The sequence below is a fragment of the Salmo salar genome, unplaced genomic scaffold (assembly GCF_905237065.1).
Source record: "Salmo salar unplaced genomic scaffold, Ssal_v3.1, whole genome shotgun sequence".
In the NCBI taxonomy this organism is placed as follows: domain Eukaryota; kingdom Metazoa; phylum Chordata; class Actinopteri; order Salmoniformes; family Salmonidae; genus Salmo; species Salmo salar.
The window spans coordinates 190341-207446 of record NW_025550949.1 but is presented as its reverse complement, the minus strand read 5'-3'; the positions used below and the strand labels follow the sequence as shown (position 1 = coordinate 207446).

The 17106-nt window shown below is 43.0% G+C and overlaps 35 non-coding genes and 7 pseudogenes across 35 annotated transcripts; all 42 read left to right on the top strand.

The window, feature by feature from the left end:
* The first annotated feature begins 368 nt into the window (after nt 1–368).
* Nucleotides 369–484, top strand: LOC123741311 (uncharacterized; annotated as a pseudogene).
* Nucleotides 485–622: 138 nt separating this feature from the next.
* On the top strand, nt 623–741 carry LOC123740906 (5S ribosomal RNA). Its single transcript, XR_006768706.1, has one exon. It is a non-coding gene; the product is annotated as a 5S ribosomal RNA (ribosomal RNA).
* A 409-nt stretch (nt 742–1150) lies between these two features.
* Nucleotides 1151–1269, top strand: LOC123741086 (5S ribosomal RNA). The gene has a single exon (XR_006768870.1). It is a non-coding gene; the product is annotated as a 5S ribosomal RNA (ribosomal RNA).
* A 409-nt stretch (nt 1270–1678) lies between these two features.
* On the top strand, nt 1679–1797 carry LOC123740905 (5S ribosomal RNA). Its single transcript, XR_006768705.1, has one exon. It is a non-coding gene; the product is annotated as a 5S ribosomal RNA (ribosomal RNA).
* Nucleotides 1798–2206: 409 nt separating this feature from the next.
* LOC123741186 (5S ribosomal RNA) lies at nt 2207–2324 on the top strand. Its single transcript, XR_006768961.1, has one exon. It is a non-coding gene; the product is annotated as a 5S ribosomal RNA (ribosomal RNA).
* A 139-nt stretch (nt 2325–2463) lies between these two features.
* Nucleotides 2464–2582, top strand: LOC123740904 (5S ribosomal RNA). Its single transcript, XR_006768704.1, has one exon. It is a non-coding gene; the product is annotated as a 5S ribosomal RNA (ribosomal RNA).
* A 139-nt stretch (nt 2583–2721) lies between these two features.
* Nucleotides 2722–2839, top strand: LOC123741259 (uncharacterized; annotated as a pseudogene).
* A 408-nt stretch (nt 2840–3247) lies between these two features.
* LOC123741258 (uncharacterized) lies at nt 3248–3365 on the top strand (annotated as a pseudogene).
* A 139-nt stretch (nt 3366–3504) lies between these two features.
* Nucleotides 3505–3622, top strand: LOC123741185 (5S ribosomal RNA). The gene has a single exon (XR_006768960.1). It is a non-coding gene; the product is annotated as a 5S ribosomal RNA (ribosomal RNA).
* A 409-nt stretch (nt 3623–4031) lies between these two features.
* LOC123741257 (uncharacterized) lies at nt 4032–4149 on the top strand (annotated as a pseudogene).
* A 138-nt stretch (nt 4150–4287) lies between these two features.
* Nucleotides 4288–4406, top strand: LOC123740903 (5S ribosomal RNA). The gene has a single exon (XR_006768703.1). It is a non-coding gene; the product is annotated as a 5S ribosomal RNA (ribosomal RNA).
* Nucleotides 4407–4815: 409 nt separating this feature from the next.
* On the top strand, nt 4816–4934 carry LOC123740902 (5S ribosomal RNA). Its single transcript, XR_006768702.1, has one exon. It is a non-coding gene; the product is annotated as a 5S ribosomal RNA (ribosomal RNA).
* Nucleotides 4935–5073: 139 nt separating this feature from the next.
* On the top strand, nt 5074–5190 carry LOC123741310 (uncharacterized; annotated as a pseudogene).
* A 409-nt stretch (nt 5191–5599) lies between these two features.
* LOC123741035 (5S ribosomal RNA) lies at nt 5600–5718 on the top strand. Its single transcript, XR_006768823.1, has one exon. It is a non-coding gene; the product is annotated as a 5S ribosomal RNA (ribosomal RNA).
* Nucleotides 5719–6127: 409 nt separating this feature from the next.
* LOC123740899 (5S ribosomal RNA) lies at nt 6128–6246 on the top strand. Its single transcript, XR_006768700.1, has one exon. It is a non-coding gene; the product is annotated as a 5S ribosomal RNA (ribosomal RNA).
* Nucleotides 6247–6385: 139 nt separating this feature from the next.
* Nucleotides 6386–6503, top strand: LOC123741184 (5S ribosomal RNA). Its single transcript, XR_006768959.1, has one exon. It is a non-coding gene; the product is annotated as a 5S ribosomal RNA (ribosomal RNA).
* Nucleotides 6504–6911: 408 nt separating this feature from the next.
* LOC123740898 (5S ribosomal RNA) lies at nt 6912–7030 on the top strand. The gene has a single exon (XR_006768699.1). It is a non-coding gene; the product is annotated as a 5S ribosomal RNA (ribosomal RNA).
* Nucleotides 7031–7168: 138 nt separating this feature from the next.
* Nucleotides 7169–7287, top strand: LOC123741034 (5S ribosomal RNA). The gene has a single exon (XR_006768822.1). It is a non-coding gene; the product is annotated as a 5S ribosomal RNA (ribosomal RNA).
* Nucleotides 7288–7695: 408 nt separating this feature from the next.
* On the top strand, nt 7696–7814 carry LOC123741032 (5S ribosomal RNA). The gene has a single exon (XR_006768821.1). It is a non-coding gene; the product is annotated as a 5S ribosomal RNA (ribosomal RNA).
* Nucleotides 7815–8223: 409 nt separating this feature from the next.
* Nucleotides 8224–8341, top strand: LOC123741256 (uncharacterized; annotated as a pseudogene).
* Nucleotides 8342–8749: 408 nt separating this feature from the next.
* LOC123740897 (5S ribosomal RNA) lies at nt 8750–8868 on the top strand. Its single transcript, XR_006768698.1, has one exon. It is a non-coding gene; the product is annotated as a 5S ribosomal RNA (ribosomal RNA).
* A 139-nt stretch (nt 8869–9007) lies between these two features.
* Nucleotides 9008–9126, top strand: LOC123740896 (5S ribosomal RNA). Its single transcript, XR_006768697.1, has one exon. It is a non-coding gene; the product is annotated as a 5S ribosomal RNA (ribosomal RNA).
* Nucleotides 9127–9535: 409 nt separating this feature from the next.
* On the top strand, nt 9536–9653 carry LOC123741221 (5S ribosomal RNA). The gene has a single exon (XR_006768992.1). It is a non-coding gene; the product is annotated as a 5S ribosomal RNA (ribosomal RNA).
* Nucleotides 9654–10062: 409 nt separating this feature from the next.
* Nucleotides 10063–10181, top strand: LOC123741031 (5S ribosomal RNA). Its single transcript, XR_006768820.1, has one exon. It is a non-coding gene; the product is annotated as a 5S ribosomal RNA (ribosomal RNA).
* A 409-nt stretch (nt 10182–10590) lies between these two features.
* On the top strand, nt 10591–10709 carry LOC123740895 (5S ribosomal RNA). The gene has a single exon (XR_006768696.1). It is a non-coding gene; the product is annotated as a 5S ribosomal RNA (ribosomal RNA).
* Nucleotides 10710–10848: 139 nt separating this feature from the next.
* LOC123741219 (5S ribosomal RNA) lies at nt 10849–10966 on the top strand. Its single transcript, XR_006768991.1, has one exon. It is a non-coding gene; the product is annotated as a 5S ribosomal RNA (ribosomal RNA).
* Nucleotides 10967–11375: 409 nt separating this feature from the next.
* Nucleotides 11376–11494, top strand: LOC123740894 (5S ribosomal RNA). The gene has a single exon (XR_006768695.1). It is a non-coding gene; the product is annotated as a 5S ribosomal RNA (ribosomal RNA).
* Nucleotides 11495–11642: 148 nt separating this feature from the next.
* On the top strand, nt 11643–11761 carry LOC123741023 (5S ribosomal RNA). Its single transcript, XR_006768812.1, has one exon. It is a non-coding gene; the product is annotated as a 5S ribosomal RNA (ribosomal RNA).
* A 139-nt stretch (nt 11762–11900) lies between these two features.
* LOC123740893 (5S ribosomal RNA) lies at nt 11901–12019 on the top strand. Its single transcript, XR_006768694.1, has one exon. It is a non-coding gene; the product is annotated as a 5S ribosomal RNA (ribosomal RNA).
* Nucleotides 12020–12428: 409 nt separating this feature from the next.
* LOC123740892 (5S ribosomal RNA) lies at nt 12429–12547 on the top strand. The gene has a single exon (XR_006768693.1). It is a non-coding gene; the product is annotated as a 5S ribosomal RNA (ribosomal RNA).
* A 139-nt stretch (nt 12548–12686) lies between these two features.
* On the top strand, nt 12687–12805 carry LOC123740891 (5S ribosomal RNA). The gene has a single exon (XR_006768692.1). It is a non-coding gene; the product is annotated as a 5S ribosomal RNA (ribosomal RNA).
* Nucleotides 12806–13214: 409 nt separating this feature from the next.
* LOC123740889 (5S ribosomal RNA) lies at nt 13215–13333 on the top strand. The gene has a single exon (XR_006768691.1). It is a non-coding gene; the product is annotated as a 5S ribosomal RNA (ribosomal RNA).
* Nucleotides 13334–13742: 409 nt separating this feature from the next.
* On the top strand, nt 13743–13861 carry LOC123740887 (5S ribosomal RNA). The gene has a single exon (XR_006768689.1). It is a non-coding gene; the product is annotated as a 5S ribosomal RNA (ribosomal RNA).
* A 135-nt stretch (nt 13862–13996) lies between these two features.
* On the top strand, nt 13997–14113 carry LOC123741322 (uncharacterized; annotated as a pseudogene).
* Nucleotides 14114–14522: 409 nt separating this feature from the next.
* Nucleotides 14523–14641, top strand: LOC123740886 (5S ribosomal RNA). The gene has a single exon (XR_006768688.1). It is a non-coding gene; the product is annotated as a 5S ribosomal RNA (ribosomal RNA).
* A 148-nt stretch (nt 14642–14789) lies between these two features.
* Nucleotides 14790–14911, top strand: LOC123741167 (5S ribosomal RNA). Its single transcript, XR_006768943.1, has one exon. It is a non-coding gene; the product is annotated as a 5S ribosomal RNA (ribosomal RNA).
* Nucleotides 14912–15053: 142 nt separating this feature from the next.
* Nucleotides 15054–15172, top strand: LOC123740885 (5S ribosomal RNA). Its single transcript, XR_006768687.1, has one exon. It is a non-coding gene; the product is annotated as a 5S ribosomal RNA (ribosomal RNA).
* Nucleotides 15173–15581: 409 nt separating this feature from the next.
* Nucleotides 15582–15699, top strand: LOC123741183 (5S ribosomal RNA). The gene has a single exon (XR_006768958.1). It is a non-coding gene; the product is annotated as a 5S ribosomal RNA (ribosomal RNA).
* Nucleotides 15700–15838: 139 nt separating this feature from the next.
* LOC123740988 (5S ribosomal RNA) lies at nt 15839–15957 on the top strand. The gene has a single exon (XR_006768781.1). It is a non-coding gene; the product is annotated as a 5S ribosomal RNA (ribosomal RNA).
* Nucleotides 15958–16366: 409 nt separating this feature from the next.
* On the top strand, nt 16367–16485 carry LOC123740884 (5S ribosomal RNA). Its single transcript, XR_006768686.1, has one exon. It is a non-coding gene; the product is annotated as a 5S ribosomal RNA (ribosomal RNA).
* Nucleotides 16486–16629: 144 nt separating this feature from the next.
* Nucleotides 16630–16748, top strand: LOC123740883 (5S ribosomal RNA). The gene has a single exon (XR_006768685.1). It is a non-coding gene; the product is annotated as a 5S ribosomal RNA (ribosomal RNA).
* Nucleotides 16749–16888: 140 nt separating this feature from the next.
* On the top strand, nt 16889–17007 carry LOC123740882 (5S ribosomal RNA). Its single transcript, XR_006768684.1, has one exon. It is a non-coding gene; the product is annotated as a 5S ribosomal RNA (ribosomal RNA).
* Nucleotides 17008–17106: the final 99 nt, after the last annotated feature.

Below are 17106 nucleotides of genomic sequence, written 5' to 3'. Positions count from 1 at the left end.
ACACTGCCTTGTAGTAAGCATTTAATGATGAATTGACTAAATGCAGCTTCCTGCCTTTTTAATAGGATCAAATTTCCTTGTGTTTTCAATTAGCATCTGCCTTGTATTTATAAGACAAACAAGAATATTGTTGCTGAATGCAGCTTGTGTGTGCTTTGTGCTCCTTTGCCCTGTTCAAATGATGAAAGGAAATAAAGTTTGTATTTTATCCAACTACCTGTGCTAAAAAGTGATGGGAACAGTGTTTGTAATTTCTTCTACTTTTTCAGTGACACAAAGTTCAAGCTGCTTATCTAATTGGTGAAAATGCAATGTCTGTTTATCACACTCACTTTGACTATATATGTTGTAGCAAGAGATTGTTTCTCGCTACGGCCATACCAGCCTGGGTACGCCCGATCTCGCCTGATCTCGGAAGCTAAGCAGGGTCGGGCCTGGTTAGTACTTGGGGGAGACCGCCTGGGAATACCAGGTGCTGTAAGCATTTTGTCCACGAGGGTGTGCTCTTGCACTATTTCATCACAACACTGCCTTGTATTAAGCATTTAATGATGAATTGACTAAATGTCTGTTTTATCAGACTCACTTTGACTATATATGTTGTAGCAAGAGATTGTTTCTCGCTTACGGCCATACCAGCCTGGGTACGCCCGATCTCGTCTGATCTCGGAAGCTAAGCAGGGTCGGGCCTGGTTAGTACTTGGATGGGAGACCGCCTGGGAATACCAGGTGCTGTAAGCATTTTGTCCACGAGGGTGTGCCCCTGCACTATTTCATCAGCAACACTGCCTTGTAGTAAGCATTTAATGATGAATTGACTAAATGCAGCTTCCTGCCTTTTTAATAGGATCAAATTTCCTTGTGTTTTCAATTAGCATCTGCCTTGTATTTATAAGACAAACAAGAATATTGTTGCTGAATGCAGCTTGTGTGTGCTTTGTGCTCCTTTGCCCTGTTCAAATGATGAAAGGAAATAAAGTTTGTATTTTATCCAACTACCTGTGCTAAAAAGTGATGGGAACAGTGTTTGTAATTTCTTCTACTTTTTCAGTGACACAAAGTTCAAGCTGCTTATCTAATTGGTGAAAATGCAATGTCTGTTTATCACACTCACTTTGACTATATATGTTGTAGCAAGAGATTGTTTCTCGCCTACGGCCATACCAGCCTGGGTACGCCCGATCTCGTCTGATCTCGGAAGCGAAGCAGGGTCGGGCCTGGTTAGTACTTGGATGGGAGACCGCCTGGGAATACCAGGTGCTGTAAGCATTTTGTCCACGAGGGTGTGCCCCTGCACTATTTCATCAGCAACACTGCCTTGTAGTAAGCATTTAATGATGAATTGACTAAATGCAGCTTCCTGCCTTTTTAATAGGATCAAATTTCCTTGTGTTTTCAATTAGCATCTGCCTTGTATTTATAAGACAAACAAGAATATTGTTGCTGAATGCAGCTTGTGTGTGCTTTGTGCTCCTTTGCCCTGTTCAAATGATGAAAGGAAATAAAGTTTGTATTTTATCCAACTACCTGTGCTAAAAAGTGATGGGAACAGTGTTTGTAATTTCTTCTACTTTTTCAGTGACACAAAGTTCAAGCTGCTTATCTAATTGGTGAAAATGCAATGTCTGTTTATCACACTCACTTTGACTATATATGTTGTAGCAAGAGATTGTTTCTCGCTTACGGCCATACCAGCCTGGGTACGCCCGATCTCGTCTGATCTCGGAAGCTAAGCAGGGTCGGGCCTGGTTAGTACTTGGATGGGAGACCGCCTGGGAATACCAGGTGCTGTAAGCATTTTGTCCACGAGGGTGTGCCCCTGCACTATTTCATCAGCAACACTGCCTTGTAGTAAGCATTTAATGATGAATTGACTAAATGCAGCTTCCTGCCTTTTTAATAGGATCAAATTTCCTTGTGTTTTCAATTAGCATCTGCCTTGTATTTATAAGACAAACAAGAATATTGTTGCTGAATGCAGCTTGTGTGTGCTTTGTGCTCCTTTGCCCTGTTCAAATGATGAAAGGAAATAAAGTTTGTATTTTATCCAACTACCTGTGCTAAAAAGTGATGGGAACAGTGTTTGTAATTTCTTCTACTTTTTCAGTGACACAAAGTTCAAGCTGCTTATCTAATTGGTGAAAATGCAATGTCTGTTTATCACACTCACTTTGACTATATATGTTGTAGCAAGAGATTGTTTCTCGCTACGGCCATACCAGCCTGGGTACGCCCGATCTCGTCTGATCTCGGAAGCTAAGCAGGGTCGGGCCTGGTTAGTACTTGGATGGGAGACCGCCTGGGAATACCAGGTGCTGTAAGCATTTTGTCCACGAGGGTGTGCCCTTGCACTATTTCATCAGCAACACTGCCTTGTATTAAGCATTTAATGATGAATTGACTAAATGTCTGTTTTATCAGACTCACTTTGACTATATATGTTGTAGCAAGAGATTGTTTCTCGCTTACGGCCATACCAGCCTGGGTACGCCCGATCTCGTCTGATCTCGGAAGCTAAGCAGGGTCGGGCCTGGTTAGTACTTGGATGGGAGACCGCCTGGGAATACCAGGTGCTGTAAGCATTTTGTCCACGAGGGGGTGCTCTTGCACTATTTCATCAGCAACACTGCCTTGTATTAAGCATTTAATGATGAATTGACTAAATGTCTGTTTTATCAGACTCACTTTGACTATATATGTTGTAGCAAGAGATTGTTTCTCGCCACGGCCATACCAGCCTGGGTACGCCCGATCTCGTCTGATCTCGGAAGCTAAGCAGGGTCGGGCCTGGTTAGTACTTGGATGGGAGACCGCCTGGGAATACCAGGTGCTGTAAGCATTTTGTCCACGAGGGTGTGCCCCTGCACTATTTCATCAGCAACACTGCCTTGTAGTAAGCATTTAATGATGAATTGACTAAATGCAGCTTCCTGCCTTTTAATAGGATCAAATTTCCTTGTGTTTTCAATTAGCATCTGCCTTGTATTTATAAGACAAACAAGAATATTGTTGCTGAATGCAGCTTGTGTGTGCTTTGTGCTCCTTTGCCCTGTTCAAATGATGAAAGGAAATAAAGTTTGTATTTTATCCAACTACCTGTGCTAAAAAGTGATGGGAACAGTGTTTGTAATTTCTTCTACTTTTTCAGTGACACAAAGTTCAAGCTGCTTATCTAATTGGTGAAAATGCAATGTCTGTTTATCACACTCACTTTGACTATATATGTTGTAGCAAGAGATTGTTTCTCGCCACGGCCATACCAGCCTGGGTACGCCCGATCTCGTCTGATCTCGGAAGCTAAGCAGGGTCGGGCCTGGTTAGTACTTGGATGGGAGACCGCCTGGGAATACCAGGTGCTGTAAGCATTTTGTCCACGAGGGTGTGCTCTTGCACTATTTCATCAGCAACACTGCCTTGTATTAAGCATTTAATGATGAATTGACTAAATATCTGTTTTATCAGACTCACTTTGACTATATATGTTGTAGCAAGAGATTGTTTCTCGCTACGGCCATACCAGCCTGGGTACGCCCGATCTCGTCTGATCTCGGAAGCTAAGCAGGGTCGGGCCTGGTTAGTACTTGGATGGGAGACCGCCTGGGAATACCAGGTGCTGTAAGCATTTTGTCCACGAGGGTGTGCCCCTGCACTATTTCATCAGCAACACTGCCTTGTAGTAAGCATTTAATGATGAATTGACTAAATGCAGCTTCCTGCCTTTTTAATAGGATCAAATTTCCTTGTGTTTTCAATTAGCATCTGCCTTGTATTTATAAGACAAACAAGAATATTGTTGCTGAATGCAGCTTGTGTGTGCTTTGTGCTCCTTTGCCCTGTTCAAATGATGAAAGGAAATAAAGTTTGTATTTTATCCAACTACCTGTGCTAAAAAGTGATGGGAACAGTGTTTGTAATTTCTTCTACTTTTTCAGTGACACAAAGTTCAAGCTGCTTATCTAATTGGTGAAAATGCAATGTCTGTTTATCACACTCACTTTGACTATATATGTTGTAGCAAGAGATTGTTTCTCGCCACGGCCATACCAGCCTGGGTACGCCCGATCTCGTCTGATCTCGGAAGCTAAGCAGGGTCGGGCCTGGTTAGTACTTGGATGGGAGACCGCCTGGGAATACCAGGTGCTGTAAGCATTTTGTCCACGAGGGTGTCTCTTGCACTATTTCATCAGCAACACTGCCTTGTATTAAGCATTTAATGATGAATTGACTAAATATCTGTTTTATCAGACTCACTTTGACTATATATGTTGTAGCAAGAGATTGTTTCTCGCTTACGGCCATACCAGCCTGGGTACGCCCGATCTCGTCTGATCTCGGAAGCTAAGCAGGGTCGGGCCTGGTTAGTACTTGGATGGGAGACCGCCTGGGAATACCAGGTGCTGTAAGCATTTTGTCCACGAGGGTGTGCCCCTGCACTATTTCATCAGCAACACTGCCTTGTAGTAAGCATTTAATGATGAATTGACTAAATGCAGCTTCCTGCCTTTTTAATAGGATCAAATTTCCTTGTGTTTTCAATTAGCATCTGCCTTGTATTTATAAGACAAACAAGAATATTGTTGCTGAATGCAGCTTGTGTGTGCTTTGTGCTCCTTTGCCCTGTTCAAATGATGAAAGGAAATAAAGTTTGTATTTTATCCAACTACCTGTGCTAAAAAGTGATGGGAACAGTGTTTGTAATTTCTTCTACTTTTTCAGTGACACAAAGTTCAAGCTGCTTATCTAATTGGTGAAAATGCAATGTCTGTTTATCACACTCACTTTGACTATATATGTTGTAGCAAGAGATTGTTTCTCGCTTACGGCCATACCAGCCTGGGTACGCCCGATCTCGTCTGATCTCGGAAGCTAAGCAGGGTCGGGCCTGGTTAGTACTTGGATGGGAGACCGCCTGGGAATACCAGGTGCTGTAAGCATTTTGTCCACGAGGGTGTGCTCTTGCACTATTTCATCAGCAACACTGCCTTGTATTAAGCATTTAATGATGAATTGACTAAATATCTGTTTTATCAGACTCACTTTGACTATATATGTTGTAGCAAGAGATTGTTTCTCGCCACGGCCATACCAGCCTGGGTACGCCCGATCTCGTCTGATCTCGGAAGCTAAGCAGGGTCGGGCCTGGTTAGTACTTGATGGGAGACCGCCTGGGAATACCAGGTGCTGTAAGCATTTTGTCCACGAGGGTGTGCCCCTGCACTATTTCATCAGCAACACTGCCTTGTAGTAAGCATTTAATGATGAATTGACTAAATGCAGCTTCCTGCCTTTTTAATAGGATCAAATTTCCTTGTGTTTTCAATTAGCATCTGCCTTGTATTTATAAGACAAACAAGAATATTGTTGCTGAATGCAGCTTGTGTGTGCTTTGTGCTCCTTTGCCCTGTTCAAATGATGAAAGGAAATAAAGTTTGTATTTTATCCAACTACCTGTGCTAAAAAGTGATGGGAACAGTGTTTGTAATTTCTTCTACTTTTTCAGTGACACAAAGTTCAAGCTGCTTATCTAATTGGTGAAAATGCAATGTCTGTTTATCACACTCACTTTGACTATATATGTTGTAGCAAGAGATTGTTTCTCGCCTACGGCCATACCAGCCTGGGTACGCCCGATCTCGTCTGATCTCGGAAGCTAAGCAGGGTCGGGCCTGGTTAGTACTTGGATGGGAGACCGCCTGGGAATACCAGGTGCTGTAAGCATTTTGTCCACGAGGGTGTGCCCCTGCACTATTTCATCAGCAACACTGCCTTGTAGTAAGCATTTAATGATGAATTGACTAAATGCAGCTTCCTGCCTTTTTAATAGGATCAAATTTCCTTGTGTTTTCAATTAGCATCTGCCTTGTATTTATAAGACAAACAAGAATATTGTTGCTGAATGCAGCTTGTGTGTGCTTTGTGCTCCTTTGCCCTGTTCAAATGATGAAAGGAAATAAAGTTTGTATTTTATCCAACTACCTGTGCTAAAAAGTGATGGGAACAGTGTTTGTAATTTCTTCTACTTTTTCAGTGACACAAAGTTCAAGCTGCTTATCTAATTGGTGAAAATGCAATGTCTGTTTATCACACTCACTTTGACTATATATGTTGTAGCAAGAGATTGTTTCTCGCTTACGGCCATACCAGCCTGGGTACGCCCGATCTCGTCTGATCTCGGAAGCTAAGCAGGGTCGGGCCTGGTTAGTACTTGGATGGGAGACCGCCTGGGAATACCAGGTGCTGTAAGCATTTTGTCCACGAGGGTGTGCTCTTGCACTATTTCATCAGCAACACTGCCTTGTATTAAGCATTTAATGATGAATTGACTAAATGTCTGTTTTATCAGACTCACTTTGACTATATATGTTGTAGCAAGAGATTGTTTCTCGCTACGGCCATACCAGCCTGGGTACGCCCGATCTCGTCTGATCTCGGAAGCTAAGCAGGGTCGGGCCTGGTTAGTACTTGGATGGGAGACCGCCTGGGAATACCAGGTGCTGTAAGCATTTTGTCCACGAGGGTGTGCCCCTGCACTATTTCATCAGCAACACTGCCTTGTAGTAAGCATTTAATGATGAATTGACTAAATGCAGCTTCCTGCCTTTTAATAGGATCAAATTTCCTTGTGTTTTCAATTAGCATCTGCCTTGTATTTATAAGACAAACAAGAATATTGTTGCTGAATGCAGCTTGTGTGTGCTTTGTGCTCCTTTGCCCTGTTCAAATGATGAAAGGAAATAAAGTTTGTATTTTATCCAACTACCTGTGCTAAAAAGTGATGGGAACAGTGTTTGTAATTTCTTCTACTTTTTCAGTGACACAAAGTTCAAGCTGCTTATCTAATTGGTGAAAATGCAATGTCTGTTTATCACACTCACTTTGACTATATATGTTGTAGCAAGAGATTGTTTCTCGCTTACGGCCATACCAGCCTGGGTACGCCCGATCTCGTCTGATCTCGGAAGCTAAGCAGGGTCGGGCCTGGTTAGTACTTGGATGGGAGACCGCCTGGGAATACCAGGTGCTGTAAGCATTTTGTCCACGAGGGTGTGCTCTTGCACTATTTCATCAGCAACACTGCCTTGTATTAAGCATTTAATGATGAATTGACTAAATATCTGTTTTATCAGACTCACTTTGACTATATTGTTGTAGCAAGAGATTGTTTCTCGCCTACGGCCATACCAGCCTGGGTACGCCCGATCTCGTCTGATCTCGGAAGCTAAGCAGGGTCGGGCCTGGTTAGTACTTGGATGGGAGACCGCCTGGGAATACCAGGTGCTGTAAGCATTTTGTCCACGAGGGTGTGCCCCTGCACTATTTCATCAGCAACACTGCCTTGTAGTAAGCATTTAATGATGAATTGACTAAATGCAGCTTCCTGCCTTTTAATAGGATCAAATTTCCTTGTGTTTTCAATTAGCATCTGCCTTGTATTTATAAGACAAACAAGAATATTGTTGCTGAATGCAGCTTGTGTGTGCTTTGTGCTCCTTTGCCCTGTTCAAATGATGAAAGGAAATAAAGTTTGTATTTTATCCAACTACCTGTGCTAAAAAGTGATGGGAACAGTGTTTGTAATTTCTTCTACTTTTTCAGTGACACAAAGTTCAAGCTGCTTATCTAATTGGTGAAAATGCAATGTCTGTTTATCACACTCACTTTGACTATATATGTTGTAGCAAGAGATTGTTTCTCGCCTACGGCCATACCAGCCTGGGTACGCCCGATCTCGTCTGATCTCGGAAGCTAAGCAGGGTCGGGCCTGGTTAGTACTTGGATGGGAGACCGCCTGGGAATACCAGGTGCTGTAAGCATTTTGTCCACGAGGGTGTGCCCCTGCACTATTTCATCAGCAACACTGCCTTGTAGTAAGCATTTAATGATGAATTGACTAAATGCAGCTTCCTGCCTTTTTAATAGGATCAAATTTCCTTGTGTTTTCAATTAGCATCTGCCTTGTATTTATAAGACAAACAAGAATATTGTTGCTGAATGCAGCTTGTGTGTGCTTTGTGCTCCTTTGCCCTGTTCAAATGATGAAAGGAAATAAAGTTTGTATTTTATCCAACTACCTGTGCTAAAAAGTGATGGGAACAGTGTTTGTAATTTCTTCTACTTTTTCAGTGACACAAAGTTCAAGCTGCTTATCTAATTGGTGAAAATGCAATGTCTGTTTATCACACTCACTTTGACTATATATGTTGTAGCAAGAGATTGTTTCTCGCCACGGCCATACCAGCCTGGGTACGCCCGATCTCGTCTGATCTCGGAAGCTAAGCAGGGTCGGGCCTGGTTAGTACTTGGATGGGAGACCGCCTGGGAATACCAGGTGCTGTAAGCATTTTGTCCACGAGGGTGTGCCCCTGCACTATTTCATCAGCAACACTGCCTTGTAGTAAGCATTTAATGATGAATTGACTAAATGCAGCTTCCTGCCTTTTAATAGGATCAAATTTCCTTGTGTTTTCAATTAGCATCTGCCTTGTATTTATAAGACAAACAAGAATATTGTTGCTGAATGCAGCTTGTGTGTGCTTTGTGCTCCTTTGCCCTGTTCAAATGATGAAAGGAAATAAAGTTTGTATTTTATCCAACTACCTGTGCTAAAAAGTGATGGGAACAGTGTTTGTAATTTCTTCTACTTTTTCAGTGACACAAAGTTCAAGCTGCTTATCTAATTGGTGAAAATGCAATGTCTGTTTATCACACTCACTTTGACTATATATGTTGTAGCAAGAGATTGTTTCTCGCTTACGGCCATACCAGCCTGGGTACGCCCGATCTCGTCTGATCTCGGAAGCTAAGCAGGGTCGGGCCTGGTTAGTACTTGGATGGGAGACCGCCTGGGAATACCAGGTGCTGTAAGCATTTTGTCCACGAGGGTGTGCTCTTGCACTATTTCATCAGCAACACTGCCTTGTATTAAGCATTTAATGATGAATTGACTAAATGTCTGTTTTATCAGACTCACTTTGACTATATATGTTGTAGCAAGAGATTGTTTCTCGCTTACGGCCATACCAGCCTGGGTACGCCCGATCTCGTCTGATCTCGGAAGCTAAGCAGGGTCGGGCCTGGTTAGTACTTGGATGGGAGACCGCCTGGGAATACCAGGTGCTGTAAGCATTTTGTCCACGAGGGTGTGCCCCTGCACTATTTCATCAGCAACACTGCCTTGTAGTAAGCATTTAATGATGAATTGACTAAATGCAGCTTCCTGCCTTTTTAATAGGATCAAATTTCCTTGTGTTTTCAATTAGCATCTGCCTTGTATTTATAAGACAAACAAGAATATTGTTGCTGAATGCAGCTTGTGTGTGCTTTGTGCTCCTTTGCCCTGTTCAAATGATGAAAGGAAATAAAGTTTGTATTTTATCCAACTACCTGTGCTAAAAAGTGATGGGAACAGTGTTTGTAATTTCTTCTACTTTTTCAGTGACACAAAGTTCAAGCTGCTTATCTAATTGGTGAAAATGCAATGTCTGTTTATCACACTCACTTTGACTATATATGTTGTAGCAAGAGATTGTTTCTCGCTACGGCCATACCAGCCTGGGTACGCCCGATCTCGTCTGATCTCGGAAGCGAAGCAGGGTCGGGCCTGGTTAGTACTTGGATGGGAGACCGCCTGGGAATACCAGGTGCTGTAAGCATTTTGTCCACGAGGGTGTGCCCCTGCACTATTTCATCAGCAACACTGCCTTGTAGTAAGCATTTAATGATGAATTGACTAAATGCAGCTTCCTGCCTTTTTAATAGGATCAAATTTCCTTGTGTTTTCAATTAGCATCTGCCTTGTATTTATAAGACAAACAAGAATATTGTTGCTGAATGCAGCTTGTGTGTGCTTTGTGCTCCTTTGCCCTGTTCAAATGATGAAAGGAAATAAAGTTTGTATTTTATCCAACTACCTGTGCTAAAAAGTGATGGGAACAGTGTTTGTAATTTCTTCTACTTTTTCAGTGACACAAAGTTCAAGCTGCTTATCTAATTGGTGAAAATGCAATGTCTGTTTATCACACTCACTTTGACTATATATGTTGTAGCAAGAGATTGTTTCTCGCCTACGGCCATACCAGCCTGGGTACGCCCGATCTCGTCTGATCTCGGAAGCTAAGCAGGGTCGGGCCTGGTTAGTACTTGGATGGGAGACCGCCTGGGAATACCAGGTGCTGTAAGCATTTTGTCCACGAGGGTGTGCCCCTGCACTATTTCATCAGCAACACTGCCTTGTAGTAAGCATTTAATGATGAATTGACTAAATGCAGCTTCCTGCCTTTTTAATAGGATCAAATTTCCTTGTGTTTTCAATTAGCATCTGCCTTGTATTTATAAGACAAACAAGAATATTGTTGCTGAATGCAGCTTGTGTGTGCTTTGTGCTCCTTTGCCCTGTTCAAATGATGAAAGGAAATAAAGTTTGTATTTTATCCAACTACCTGTGCTAAAAAGTGATGGGAACAGTGTTTGTAATTTCTTCTACTTTTTCAGTGACACAAAGTTCAAGCTGCTTATCTAATTGGTGAAAATGCAATGTCTGTTTATCACACTCACTTTGACTATATATGTTGTAGCAAGAGATTGTTTCTCGCTTACGGCCATACCAGCCTGGGTACGCCCGATCTCGTCTGATCTCGGAAGCTAAGCAGGGTCGGGCCTGGTTAGTACTTGGATGGGAGACCGCCTGGGAATACCAGGTGCTGTAAGCATTTTGTCCACGAGGGTGTGCTCTTGCACTATTTCATCAGCAACACTGCCTTGTATTAAGCATTTAATGATGAATTGACTAAATGTCTGTTTTATCAGACTCACTTTGACTATATATGTTGTAGCAAGAGATTGTTTCTCGCTACGGCCATACCAGCCTGGGTACGCCCGATCTCGTCTGATCTCGGAAGCGAAGCAGGGTCGGGCCTGGTTAGTACTTGGATGGGAGACCGCCTGGGAATACCAGGTGCTGTAAGCATTTTGTCCACGAGGGTGTGCCCCTGCACTATTTCATCAGCAACACTGCCTTGTAGTAAGCATTTAATGATGAATTGACTAAATGCAGCTTCCTGCCTTTTTAATAGGATCAAATTTCCTTGTGTTTTCAATTAGCATCTGCCTTGTATTTATAAGACAAACAAGAATATTGTTGCTGAATGCAGCTTGTGTGTGCTTTGTGCTCCTTTGCCCTGTTCAAATGATGAAAGGAAATAAAGTTTGTATTTTATCCAACTACCTGTGCTAAAAAGTGATGGGAACAGTGTTTGTAATTTCTTCTACTTTTTCAGTGACACAAAGTTCAAGCTGCTTATCTAATTGGTGAAAATGCAATGTCTGTTTATCACACTCACTTTGACTATATATGTTGTAGCAAGAGATTGTTTCTCGCTTACGGCCATACCAGCCTGGGTACGCCCGATCTCGTCTGATCTCGGAAGCTAAGCAGGGTCGGGCCTGGTTAGTACTTGGATGGGAGACCGCCTGGGAATACCAGGTGCTGTAAGCATTTTGTCCACGAGGGTGTGCTCTTGCACTATTTCATCAGCAACACTGCCTTGTATTAAGCATTTAATGATGAATTGACTAAATGCAGCTTCTGTTTTATCAGACTCACTTTGACTATAATATGCTTGTAGACCAAGAGATTGTTTCTCGCTTACGGCCATACCAGCCTGGGTGCGCCCGATCTCGTCTGATCTCGGAAGCTAAGCAGGGTCGGGCCTGGTTAGTACTTGGATGGGAGACCGCCTGGGAATACCAGGTGCTGTAAGCATTTTGTCCACGAGGGTGTGCCCCTGCACTATTTCATCAGCAACACTGCCTTGTAGTAAGCATTTAATGATGAATTGACTAAATGTCTGTTTTATCAGACTCACTTTGACTATATATGTTGTAGCAAGAGATTGTTTCTCGCTTACGGCCATACCAGCCTGGGTACGCCCGATCTCGTCTGATCTCGGAAGCTAAGCAGGGTCGGGCCTGGTTAGTACTTGGATGGGAGACCGCCTGGGAATACCAGGTGCTGTAAGCATTTTGTCCACGAGGGTGTGCCCCTGCACTATTTCATCAGCAACACTGCCTTGTAGTAAGCATTTAATGATGAATTGACTAAATGCAGCTTCCTGCCTTTTTAATAGGATCAAATTTCCTTGTGTTTTCAATTAGCATCTGCCTTGTATTTATAAGACAAACAAGAATATTGTTGCTGAATGCAGCTTGTGTGTGCTTTGTGCTCCTTTGCCCTGTTCAAATGATGAAAGGAAATAAAGTTTGTATTTTATCCAACTACCTGTGCTAAAAAGTGATGGGAACAGTGTTTGTAATTTCTTCTACTTTTTCAGTGACACAAAGTTCAAGCTGCTTATCTAATTGGTGAAAATGCAATGTCTGTTTATCACACTCACTTTGACTATATATGTTGTAGCAAGAGATTGTTTCTCGCTTACGGCCATACCAGCCTGGGTACGCCCGATCTCGTCTGATCTCGGAAGCTAAGCAGGGTCGGGCCTGGTTAGTACTTGGATGGGAGACCGCCTGGGAATACCAGGTGCTGTAAGCATTTTGTCCACGAGGGTGTGCTCTTGCACTATTTCATCAGCAACACTGCCTTGTAGTAAGCATTTAATGATGAATTGACTAAATGTCTGTTTTATCAGACTCACTTTGACTATATATGTTGTAGCAAGAGATTGTTTCTCGCTTACGGCCATACCAGCCTGGGTACGCCCGATCTCGTCTGATCTCGGAAGCTAAGCAGGGTCGGGCCTGGTTAGTACTTGGATGGGAGACCGCCTGGGAATACCAGGTGCTGTAAGCATTTTGTCCACGAGGGTGTGCCCCTGCACTATTTCATCAGCAACACTGCCTTGTAGTAAGCATTTAATGATGAATTGACTAAATGCAGCTTCCTGCCTTTTTAATAGGATCAAATTTCCTTGTGTTTTCAATTAGCATCTGCCTTGTATTTATAAGACAAACAAGAATATTGTTGCTGAATGCAGCTTGTGTGTGCTTTGTGCTCCTTTGCCCTGTTCAAATGATGAAAGGAAATAAAGTTTGTATTTTATCCAACTACCTGTGCTAAAAAGTGATGGGAACGGTGTTTGTAATTTCTTCTACTTTTTCAGTGACACAAAGTTCAAGCTGCTTATCTAATTGGTGAAAATGCAATGTCTGTTTATCACACTCACTTTGACTATATATGTTGTAGCAAGAGATTGTTTCTCGCTTACGGCCATACCAGCCTGGGTACGCCCGATCTCGTCTGATCTCGGAAGCTAAGCAGGGTCGGGCCTGGTTAGTACTTGGATGGGAGACCGCCTGGGAATACCAGGTGCTGTAAGCATTTTGTCCACGAGGGTGTGCCCCTGCACTATTTCATCAGCAACACTGCCTTGTAGTAAGCATTTAATGATGAATTGACTAAATGCAGCTTCCTGCCTTTTTAATAGGATCAAATTTCCTTGTGTTTTCAATTAGCATCTGCCTTGTATTTATAAGACAAACAAGAATATTGTTGCTGAATGCAGCTTGTGTGTGCTTTGTGCTCCTTTGCCCTGTTCAAATGATGAAAGGAAATAAAGTTTGTATTTTATCCAACTACCTGTGCTAAAAAGTGATGGGAACAGTGTTTGTAATTTCTTCTACTTTTTCAGTGACACAAAGTTCAAGCTGCTTATCTAATTGGTGAAAATGCAATGTCTGTTTATCACACTCACTTTGACTATATATGTTGTAGCAAGAGATTGTTTCTCGCTTACGGCCATACCAGCCTGGGTACGCCCGATCTCGTCTGATCTCGGAAGCTAAGCAGGGTCGGGCCTGGTTAGTACTTGGATGGGAGACCGCCTGGGAATACCAGGTGCTGTAAGCATTTTGTCCACGAGGGTGTGCTCTTCACTATTTCATCAGCAACACTGCCTTGTATTAAGCATTTAATGATGAATTGACTAAATGTCTGTTTTATCAGACTCACTTTGACTATATGTTGTGCAAGAGATTGTTTCTCGCTACGGCCAACCAGCCTGGGTACGCCCGATCTTGTCTGATCTCGGAAGCTAAGCAGGGTCGGGCCTGGTTAGTACTTGGATGGGAGACCGCCTGGGAATACCAGGTGCTGTAAGCATTTTGTCCACGAGGGTGTGCCCCTGCACTATTTCATCAGCAACACTGCCTTGTAGTAAGCATTTAATGATGAATTGACTAAATGCAGCTTCCTGCCTTTTTAATAGGATCAAATTTCCTTGTGTTTTCAATTAGCATCTGCCTTGTATTTATAAGACAAACAAGAATATTGTTGCTGAATGCAGCTTGTGTGTGCTTTGTGCTCCTTTGCCCTGTTCAAATGATGAAAGGAAATAAAGTTTGTATTTTATCCAACTACCTGTGCTAAAAAGTGATGGGAACAGTGTTTGTAATTTCTTCTACTTTTTCAGTGACACAAAGTTCAAGCTGCTTATCTAATTGGTGAAAATGCAATGTCTGTTTATCACACTCACTTTGACTATATATGTTGTAGCAAGAGATTGTTTCTCGCTTACGGCCATACCAGCCTGGGTACGCCCGATCTCGTCTGATCTCGGAAGCTAAGCAGGGTCGGGCCTGGTTAGTACTTGGATGGGAGACCGCCTGGGAATACCAGGTGCTGTAAGCATTTTGTCCACGAGGGTGTGCCCTTGCACTATTTCATCAGCAACACTGCCTTGTATTAAGCATTTAATGATGAATTGACTAAATGCAGCTTCTGCTTTTATCAGACTCACTTTGACTATATATGCCTTGTAAGCAAGAGATTGTTTCTCGCTTACGGCCATACCAGCCTGGGTACTTGGCCCGATCTCGTCTGATCTCGGAAGCGAAGCAGGGTCGGGCCTGGTTAGTACTTGGATGGGAGACCGCCTGGGAATACCAGGTGCTGTAAGCAGTTTTGTCCACGAGGGTGTCTCCTGCACTATTTCAGTCAGCAACAACTGCCTTGTAGTAAGCATTTAATTGATGAATTGACTAAATGTCTGTTTTATCACACTCACTTTGACTATATATGTTGTAGCAAGAGATTGTTTCTCGCTTACGGCCATACCAGCCTGGGTACGCCCGATCTCGTCTGATCTCGGAAGCTAAGCAGGGTCGGGCCTGGTTAGTACTTGGATGGGAGACCGCCTGGGAATACCAGGTGCTGTAAGCATTTTGTCCACGAGGGTGTGCCCCTGCACTATTTCATCAGCAACACTGCCTTGTAGTAAGCATTTAATGATGAATTGACTAAATGCAGCTTCCTGCCTTTTTAATAGGATCAAATTTCCTTGTGTTTTCAATTAGCATCTGCCTTGTATTTATAAGACAAACAAGAATATTGTTGCTGAATGCAGCTTGTGTGTGCTTTGTGCTCCTTTGCCCTGTTCAAATGATGAAAGGAAATAAAGTTTGTATTTTATCCAACTACCTGTGCTAAAAAGTGATGGGAACAGTGTTTGTAATTTCTTCTACTTTTTCAGTGACACAAAGTTCAAGCTGCTTATCTAATTGGTGAAAATGCAATGTCTGTTTATCACACTCACTTTGACTATATATGTTGTAGCAAGAGATTGTTTCTCGCTACGGCCATACCAGCCTGGGTACGCCCGATCTCGTCTGATCTCGGAAGCTAAGCAGGGTCGGGCCTGGTTAGTACTTGGATGGGAGACCGCCTGGGAATACCAGGTGCTGTAAGCATTTTGTCCACGAGGGGGTGCTCTTGCACTATTTCATCAGCAACACTGCCTTGTATTAAGCATTTAATGATGAATTGACTAAATGTCTGTTTTATCAGACTCACTTTGACTATATATGTTGTAGCAAGAGATTGTTTCTCGCTTACGGCCATACCAGCCTGGGTACGCCCGATCTCGTCTGATCTCGGAAGCGAAGCAGGGTCGGGCCTGGTTAGTACTTGGATGGGAGACCGCCTGGGAATACCAGGTGCTGTAAGCATTTTGTCCACGAGGGTGTGCCCCTGCACTATTTCATCAGCAACACTGCCTTGTAGTAAGCATTTAATGATGAATTGACTAAATGCAGCTTCCTGCCTTTTTAATAGGATCAAATTTCCTTGTGTTTTCAATTAGCATCTGCCTTGTATTTATAAGACAAACAAGAATATTGTTGCTGAATGCAGCTTGTGTGTGCTTTGTGCTCCTTTGCCCTGTTCAAATGATGAAAGGAAATAAAGTTTGTATTTTATCCAACTACCTGTGCTAAAAAGTGATGGGAACAGTGTTTATAATTTCTTCTACTTTTTCAGTGACACAAAGTTCAAGCTGCTTATCTAATTGGTGAAAATGCAATGTCTGTTTATCACACTCACTTTGACTATATATGTTGTAGCAAGAGATTGTTTCTCGCTTACGGCCATACCAGCCTGGGTACGCCCGATCTCGTCTGATCTCGGAAGCTAAGCAGGGTCGGGCCTGGTTAGTACTTGGATGGGAGACCGCCTGGGAATACCAGGTGCTGTAAGCATTTTGTCCACGAGGGGTGCTCTTGCACTATTTCATCAGCAACACTGCCTTGTATTAAGCATTTAATGATGAATTGACTAAATGCAGCTTCTGTTTTATCAGACTCACTTTGACTATAATCTGTTGTAGCAAGAGATTGTTTCTCGCTTACGGCCATACCAGCCTGGGTACGCCCGATCTCGTCTGATCTCGGAAGCTAAGCAGGGTCGGGCCTGGTTAGTACTTGGATGGGAGACCGCCTGGGAATACCAGGTGCTGTAAGCATTTTGTCCACGAGGGTGTGCTCCTGCACTATTTCATCAGCAACACTGCCTTGTAGTAAGCTATTTAATGATGAATTGACTAAATGTCTGTTTTATCAGACTCACTTTGACTATATATGTTGTAGCAAGAGATTGTTTCTCGCTTACGGCCATACCAGCCTGGGTACGCCCGATCTCGTCTGATCTCGGAAGCTAAGCAGGGTCGGGCCTGGTTAGTACTTGGATGGGAGACCGCCTGGGAATACCAGGTGCTGTAAGCATTTTGTCCACGAGGGTGTGCCCCTGCACTATTTCATCAGCAACACTGCCTTGTAGTAAGCATTTAATGATGAATTGACTAAATGCAGCTTCCTGCCTTT